Source organism: Emydura macquarii, unplaced genomic scaffold, assembly GCF_026122565.2.
Source record: "Emydura macquarii macquarii isolate MOO-44397 ecotype Brisbane River unplaced genomic scaffold, CSIRO-AGI_Emac_v2 contig_2473, whole genome shotgun sequence".
NCBI classification, from domain to species: domain Eukaryota; kingdom Metazoa; phylum Chordata; order Testudines; family Chelidae; genus Emydura; species Emydura macquarii.
The window spans coordinates 3,039,802-3,048,962 of NW_027132610.1; the positions used below are offsets into that span (position 1 = coordinate 3,039,802).

General features: G+C 44.1%; 1 protein-coding gene across 1 annotated transcript in view; it reads left to right on the plus strand.

Annotated features, from left to right (window-relative positions):
- RNF17 (ring finger protein 17) overlaps positions 1-1,419 on the plus strand; it is a 231,571-nt gene extending 230,152 nt beyond the window's left edge. The window contains exon 40 of the mRNA XM_067562728.1: positions 1,180-1,419. The gene's annotated coding sequence lies outside the window, so the exon portion shown is untranslated. The remainder of the gene's footprint in view (positions 1-1,179) is intronic.
- Positions 1,420-9,161: the final 7,742 nt, after the last annotated feature.

A 9,161-nucleotide genomic window follows, 5' to 3' on the forward strand; every position in this document is an offset into this window, starting at 1 on the left:
GAAGAGAGAAAACAAGGTTACTTACCAGTAACTGTTGTTCTTCGAGATGTGTTGCTCATATCCATTCCAAACCCACCCCCGTCCCCACTGTCGGAGTTGGCAGAAAGAAGGGACTGGGGACCCGCGCAGCCAGCAGCGCCCTTTATACCGCGACATGAGCGCGGCACTCCAGGGGGCGCCTGAGCTGGCCATGCGGGGCTTGCTAGGGAAAAAAGTTCCGGGAATCTGTGCACGGGGCGCGCACACACCTACATTGGAATGGATATGAGCAACACATCTCGAAGAACAACAGTTACTGGTAAGTAACCTTGTTTTTTTTATACCTTTTGGGTGCTAATGTAATGTAAATGATATAACCATTTGTTATAAAATAAATATGTAAGCAAAAATGAATATAGTATAGAAAAAAATCCATTGCAACACAACTGTATATTCTTGTGATCAGATGCTACCTATACAGTCTGTACTACCTACTTTTACATTGCCAAAAAGTAGCTCTTTGTCCTTTGAAGAACAAATCCTTGTCTATTTGCTTAAACCTGACCTGAAGTATAGGGTCTAGTTTGAGAGCCAACGAAGACTGGAACAATGTTGTTATATTCTCTATACAGACAGTAGTGACAAGTTGCACCTGCAAGAACCAAGCTGCTTCCTCCACTTAGAATCTCAACTCCCATATTGTAGGCAGTCTTTTTCCCCATAGCTAGTACGATATGTTTTCTGTTTAACACTTAGAATAAAACATTCATTTCAAAATCTTGTTACAGTAGTGAAACTGTAAATACACTTGAGACTAATTATGAACAGATTAATATGTAATATATTGATGAATGAATGTTGGGCAAATGGCACATCTGGTTTGATTTGACACACAAATTCTTTGATGCATAATGGCACATTCCCTGCTACAGTCTTCTTTGCTTGTTAGTTTGCATCACTCATGATTAAACCCAGTGAATGGTGACTAAACCAGTTGTTCTTGCCTTTATAGTCTTATATTTTGTAATATGTTGTCCTGTTATTACTTTTTTAGTAATTTGTGAAACCAGAGGGAATGTACACCCGTGCACAATGTATTAATGAGGTAGCATGTACCTTGTAGCAGATAAAAAGCGTACCAGAAAAGGAGGACTTAGCTGTTTTATTATCTAAATTTGACACTAGTTTTTGTGTTTCCAGGTACGCTATATAGAAAACTTTTTATGAAGACTGCAGTATCCGAAAAGGAAAGTTTTTTTGCGTTTTTTGGGGGGAGGGGGTTTATTCTGATTTTGTTCTGGCATGTTAATTTTCCTTGTTCTTTCTACATACAATAATTGTGTGGAATGCCTGAAATATTCAGGTGTGTTTGTGTTCAGAGCTGTTTGCATAAATATGGAAGGATAATGTTAAAAATAAATATTTGTTTTGTTTATCTTGCATCTGAAAAAAAGTTTTTGTTTAATTTGTATATGCTTTTCCTTCATATTTGTACAGTGGGTTTTGGGTTACCTCATTTATATCATCTGAGAAGTCTGGGTTTCAAAGCTCCAAAGCAAAATGACAGGTCCAGCATGAAGGACAAGATTGCAGTTTGGAGGTCTTGATGCTTTCACTTTGTTGCTCTATTTGTACATGAAGCAAAACACAAATTTTGAAACACATAAGAACAATCCATGCTACTGCTGCCTACTGTGAAATAGTACAGAGCCTGATTCCTGTTCTAACAATCTTGGGATAGGAAAAATAGTACTCCCTTCATGAATTTGTCACAGAAGGATGAGAGAATGAGATGGATAAACTCAATTTCTTATCAAAGAGCTGCCTTCTAGCTCCTTATCAAATGAGAGGGCAACATAAAGGAATGTTATGATAGTGACCTAAGAGTATTGGAACTAATTAATGTTGGCATTCAGTGTCTCATATATGAAATGACTTACTTATGGCAGTCAAGATTGCTCACCTTGGTTCTAATGTAATAGTGTCAAGTGTTACATAGCTCTTCTTTAGAGAAATAGCTCCCAAAGTTGTTCAGCTTTTATGGGCATATTTTTCATTATCAGCATGATTCAGAATTTTAATGACTTAGTAACCATCTGGAAATATCTAGCATTTATAGACTGTTCTCTTTTTTTACTACTTACTGTAGCACAAGCTTCTCATTTCTCCTTACAGAAAATGGTCTCATCATATCACTATTTTGGGTGTTTATTAAAGACATATATATGGGCTGTGGGTATTGAAGACCTCCAGCAAACGCTCCAAATTGTGTTTCAGCAGGCAGGAGCAAAGAGGAATGGGGCTAGATCTACAAAGGGATTTAGGCACCTAAGTCCAATATTTAGCTGCCATGATGATCCTCAGAACCCACACTCAGCTGCGGCCTAACCCTGTAGGAGGGCTTAAACACCCACAAGTGGGCATGTGCTAAACCACTTAAATTCTGACCCAGCCAAGCTGCTTGATCCCCTAGCTCATTGGCTCTCAATCTTTCCAGACTACTGTACCCCTTTCCAGAGTCTGATTTGTCTTGCGTACCCCAAGTTTCACCTCACTTAAAAACTACTTGCTTACAAAATCAGACAAAAATACAGACGTATCAGCACACTATTACTGAAAAATTACTTACTTTCTCATTTTTACCACTGCCCTAGCTCATGCCTAAGACCCAGTAGGATTCATATACAAGGTCTTGCTTACCTTTCAGTTGCAGGGCTGCATCCAGTGAGTCAGCATATTTACCAGCTCTCACTTCCCACAAAAGATAGATGGAGCCATCAAGATTGCAGTGCGTGTGTGTATTAGAATACCCACTAGCTCAATGGTTAGGGCACTCAGGTGGGAGGCGGGAGACCTGTTTTCAAACCCCACTATGCTTGATTTGGAACAGGAACTTGAGCTGGGGTCTCCCACATCCCTGTTGATTACCCTAACACCCAGGCTGTGGGGTATTCACAGGTGGGTCTCCCTCTGTTTCACTTTGTATAAATATTAATTGGGCCAGAGAGAGAGACTATAGCTGGTGGTTAGGGCACTCACATGGGATATGGAAGATTCAAGTGCATGTTCCCGCTCCAAATCAGGCTGAATACCTAGCTGCTGTAGCTATAATGGTGTAGGAAGATGTCTGCTTTGTGAGAAAAGCATTTATATCAGGTCAGCCCTAACTCCAGGAGCAGATTCAGAGCTGTGAATCCCCAAGCAGAGATAAGCACCTAACTCCCTTGAAGGGAGGAGCTTAAGGCAGCTCCCCACTCAGTATGCTGGTTTCTGTGAACTCCATTCTTAGGTGCCTCCTCCATGCATTGTATAAGAAGCCTGGGCACTTAAGTTGAGACTGAACTGGCTAGATCATCAGGCTCAACAGGTAGTGATCAATGGCTCAATGTCCAGCTCACAGCAGGTAACAAGCAGAGTGCCCTTGGGGTCAGTGCTGGGGCCAGTTTTGTTCAAGATCTTCATTGATGATCTGGATGATGGGATGAATTGCACCTGCAGCAAATCTGCAGATGACACTAAGATAGCGGAAATGGTAGATACCCTGTATCCTATCCCTACCTTCCAGGGTGACCTAGACAAATTGGAGGGTTGGGCCAAAAGAAATCTGATGCGGTTAAGTGCAGAGTCCTGCACTTAGGACAGAAAAAATCCCATACACTGCTACAGACTGGGGACTGACTAGCTAGGCAGCAGTTCTGCAGAAAAGGACCTGGGGGTTCCAGTGGACAAAGAAGCTGGATATGAGTCAGCAGTGTTCCCTTATTACCAAGCAGGCTAATGGCATATTGGGCTGCATTAGTAGGAGGAGGACTATTGCCAGCAGAGTGAGGGAAGTGATTATTCCCTTCTATTTGGCACTGGTGAGGCCACATTTGGAGTAGTGTATCCAGTTTTGCCCTCCCCACCCCACCATAGAAAGGATGCGGATAAATTGGAGAGAGTCCAGCAGAGGGCAACAAAAATGATTAGGGGGCTGGAGCACATGACTTATGAGGAGAGGCTGAGGGAACTGGGCTTATTTAGTCTGCAGAAAAGGAGGGGGGATTTGATAGCAGCCTTTAACCACCTGAAGGGGGTTCCAGGGAGAATGGGGCTAGACTGCTCTCAGTTGTAGTAGCTGACAGAACTAGGAGCAATGGTCTCAAGTTGCAGTGGGAGAGGTCTAGGTTGGATATTAGGAAAGAGTTTTTCACTAGGAGGGTGGTGAATCACTGGAATGGGTTACTTAGGGAGGTGGTGGAATCTCCATCTTTAGAGGTTTTTGAGCTGAGGCTTGACAAAGCCCTGGCTGGGATGATATAGCTGAGGTTAGTCCTGCTTTGAGCAGGGGGTTGGACGTGATTGATAACCTCCTGAGGTCCCCTCCAACCCTAATCTTCTATGATTCCATTGGACCACAGGGCCTCTGAAAGTTAGATGTCATAACACTGAAGTCCCTTTCTGCATTTAGCCCTTCTGCCTCTGCAATATCCCCTCTGGTGTACTTTGTCTATTTTCTTAATCTAGCTGTTGGCGGTGTGTGTTCTCCCAATGTATATGCAGTCCCAGTTCTGTACAGATAGCCCATACAACAAACCATGATTGGATTACTCAGTAAAACCAGAAATCTGTTTCAGTAATGAAGGCATCAGCCCATGTTTATTGCTGATGTGGCATGGTAAAAAGCACCCTATACATGCTACAAATACACTTAATATATGTATGCCCATGACAGGACCAGCTCAGTAAATGATGGGACTTTCCGTTCCTCACTTGGCCAGACAAAGACACTCTCCTTGAGACCCTCTTTTATACACTTGATACAAACAAGTTTCATATTGCCTGTCTAACATGTGTAATTGCTACCCTCTGCCGTGGCAAAATGCCACTCTTTACTTTGTACAGAATGGTTCGCTCAAACCATCTCTATCAGCTTGTTACCTTAACCTTGGAGGGGGGTGGTATGTCCGTGTTATCTTTGAGGAATGAACTTCTACCATTCCTGGTATCAGGATGTTCTGGCAGGTGCTTGTGTGTTCTGTGCCTAACCTTTTTTTAGGAATGTGTATTTCTGCTATACCAGCTCTGTTCTTGTGACTTCTGCTAACGTTGCTTCATAATAACAGGTCTTAACTGCTGGCTGTCATTCTTGGCCTTGGGTCTTAGGTTCTCGCTTTCTACTACAGTAGCATGCATAGGAGTTTATATTTAATACCCAGCAGATAAGCAATAATTCTTATTACTGCTATAAAGCAGAAGAATTACCCTCACTTTACAGATGAAGAAACTGAGGCTGAGAGGTTATGGAACTTGCCTGTGCACAGAGCTCAGCTGTTGAAGTCCACATTCCTGCACTGTGGTCATGTGCTTTTCCTACCTCTTTGACTGTTTGATATTATATTGTTCTTCTCGGAGTGCTTGCTTATGCCCATTCTGAATCAGGTGTGCGGGCACCCCATGTACCAGTGCCAGAAATTTTTCCCCTAGTCATATCCAAAGGGCCAGCTCTAGTGCTCCCTGCAGCAGTGCACATATGTGCTTGTCTATAGGGCAGTGCCAGCTCCCCTCCCTCTCACTTCCTTCTTACCACCCATGATGGTGCTGGAACACTCTCGTGCTCTCACAAGTAGTATTCCTAGTGGTTTCACCTGCTTTATTCTAGTGTATATAGTTTAGTAGTTAGAAGTTAGTGTGTTTTACCCAGGGTCGGAGCATGCCTGGGTCCCTGAAGTTCAAACCCTGCGCTTCTTGCAAGAAGCCTGTGCCACTGAGTTGGCACCAGAGCTGTTTAAAGTGCATGGAGGAAGTTCACATGTGAGAAAAGTGTAAGATCTGTAAGAGTTTTTGCCCATGGACCAAGAAGGACTGAGACAGACTCAAGGCTCTTCTGATGTAGTCAGCACTGAGACCGGCATCAGAACCAAGGTTGGAGTCGGCCCCGAGCACCGCAGCATCGATGAGGAGCACTCCCCCGCTGTTGGCATCCTCCCAGTACCATTCAACATTCCCGGTGCCAAAGAAGTGGCCAAAGATGCACGCCAAAAAAGAATGCTTGCCAGCACTGAAGTCAGCTAAGAAAAGATTGGGGACCTCAGGAGAACCTGAGTCGGGCCACCTACCCTCGCTGACCCCAAGAGTAACTGCCTGCACGGGTGTTGAGCCTGCCGCCATTGACTTCATGGAGTGGCAAAGGCCCTCGTTACCTGATGGTCCAACAAAATCGCCTATACAGGTGATCTTGGACTATCTGCTACACCTGAAACAGGAAGGTTTAGACTTCTCATCCATCAAGGTACACCTAGCGGCGATACCAGCTTTTCATCTTCCGCTACAGGGCAGAATATTTCTTCCCCACAAAATAGCAGCCAGCTTCCTCTAAGATCTAGAGAGGCTTTTTCCTTCGGTGTGGGACCCGGTTCCCCAATGGGATCTGAACCTCCTCCTCTCCCGGTTCACTGTGCTGCCGTTTGAGCCACTGGTTTCCTGCTTCCTCACAACCTGTCCTGGAAGGTTGCATTTATGGTGGCAATCATCTGTGTGAGGAGGGTCACGGAGATCACCTTGACCTCAAAGCCTCCATACAGAGTCTTTTTTTAAGGACAAAGTCCAACTTCGTCCTCACCCCGCATTCTTGCTGAAGATTGTTTCCCACATTCATATCAACCAGGTCATTTTTCTGCCAGTATTCTATCCAAAGCCTCACAGCTCCAGTGAAGAGAGGTGCCTACATTCACTTGATGTCAGGAGGGCTCTAACCTTTTACATCAACAGGACCAGGCCTTTCCACCGCTCCACACAGCTCTGTGTCACAGTCGCTGACCGAATGAAAGGCTATCCTGTGTCATCCCAGCGAATCTTATCTTGGATCACAGCCTGCATTTGATCCTGCTATGAGCAAGTAGGGGTCATGCCCCCAGCATCCCTGTCAGCCCACTCCGCAGGAGGTCAGGCATCTTCAGCTGCCTTCCTGGCATATGTACCTATACAGGATAGCTGCAGAGCCGCAACATGGTCTTCAGTACGTACCTTCATGTCCCACTATGCCATCATGCAACAAGCTTGGTATGATGCTGGTTTTGGCAGAGCAGCATTTCAGTCATCACATCCATGAACTCCTGCCTGTATCTGCAGGCACTGCTGGTAAGTCACCTAATTCTGAATGGACATGAGCAAGCACTCAAAGAAGAATGGTTACTTACCTTGTAATTGTTGTTCTTCAAGATGTGTTGCTCATATCCATTCCACGAATGATTTAAACCCGAATGATTTAAAAAAATGATTAACATACTCCAAATTGCACATTTTTTGAGTAATTGCCAAAAGATCAGAAATATCATGAAATATCACGATCAGTCTATCATTCCTGAGGGAGAGACTGTTGTGTAAACTTCAGGATATCAGAGCAATGTTGTAATCATTGGGAACTTATGTGTCTGTAATGAAAAGGCATTTCAGTAGATCCCAAACTGCTTAAAGTTAGAGATGATTCCAGTACTATCAGCACACTCTTCCTAAGCAACAGGAGCCCACAAAAACAGGGACCTCAGTTGATGTCATAAAGGCAATCCACTCCAACTGATTACTTGTTATGCAACTACCCCCCTTTGAAGATGATCACACTACTGGCCTGCCTAGAAGTACCTTATCTCAGACGAATACTGGAGATTGTCAAAGTAGGGTACATGATCCACTTCCATTCTGTTCCTCCTTCCCACCCCACCCCTCATTCTTTTCATGATGAACTCTTAAAACAAGTTGATTCTTTTCCTTCTGGGAGCAATAAAACAGGTCCCACCAGAGCGCCTCAGAAGAGTTCAGTTCCAATTACTTCCTTGTTACTAAGAAAGGTGGAGGGTGCAGACTAATCCTTAACTTAAAATGACTGCCCTAGCACAGCAGTTCAGAATGGTTACACTAGCTATCCTAATTCCATCCTTAGAACCAAGAGACTGGGTTATTGCTATTGACCTTAAAGACACCTACTTTCATGTAGCCATCCACCACTTTTACAAGTGTTTCCTAAGATTTGTGCTGGGGGAGAGCACTGACAATAGAGTTCTCCCCTTCGGCCTTTCCATTTTAAAAAAAAAAATTCTCTGATATTCCCCACTGATGGAGGCAAGTTATTACCACAATGTTCCCATGTTTGGATGGATGGCTTCTCAGAGACTGGTTGCCCTAAGAGGTCCAGATGGCAACATCCAGAGCATTAACAGTATTCCAATCTCTGGGTCTCCGCATCAACCACAAAAAAAAATCCATACTAACTGCAGTACGGAGAATAGACTTTATAGGAGCTACTCTGGACTCCACAACAAGCAAGAGCCAACCTAATATCAACATTACAATGCAGCCCACTAATAGTGAGGATTTGTCCACAGGTCTGGGCCACATGTCATCCTCCATCTATGTGACTCCCTACACAAGGGTGCACCTCAGATGCCTCCAGACATGGATAAGAACAGCTTATACCCACACAGACACAGCCTGTTCAAATGCATCACAGTGCTCAGGTTTTGGGCTCTCTTAGATAGTGGAAAGACCCATGGATGGTCTGTGTTGGAATCCCATCTTTCATCATTCATTAAAGACACAGCACATTGGGATGGGTCTCTCTTGAAGATGTCCTGATAACGCCATGGCCCTGGCTCTTTATACTTAACCACTTATGCCATTAAATCCTCAAGACCCTTCTCAAGCTGCCCAGAGGAGCAGTGAAAGGTATGCCCATAGCACCACACCCCTCAGACTTCCTATCATGAAGGCTTATTGACACACAATTCAGGGACCTCATCCATCCCAACTCCTCCTTACTGAATCTGAGACCATGGCTTCTCAATGGTTCATGCATGGAATTGCCCTTTTCGCTTAGAATTCATTCAGTTCTCTTATCCAATATAAAGCCCAGTATTGACAAGAGTCACCTTCAGAAGTGGAAGCACTTCCAATTCTAGTGCTTCCTTCCATCTTCTCTAGCTTTGGATATTCTACTTTCCAAGATCCTGGACTATGTATTAGTATTAACATCATGGAGTGTCTCAATGAGCTCTATCAGAGTACATCTGACTGCCATCACAGCCTTCCACTAATCTAAGCCAGTACCTCTGTCTTTGGCCACACAACAACTGGATTTCTTAAGGGCCCAGCCAACTTGTTTTCTCCTGTTTCACAACTTGCTCCCCAAGAAGACGTCAGCCTGATTT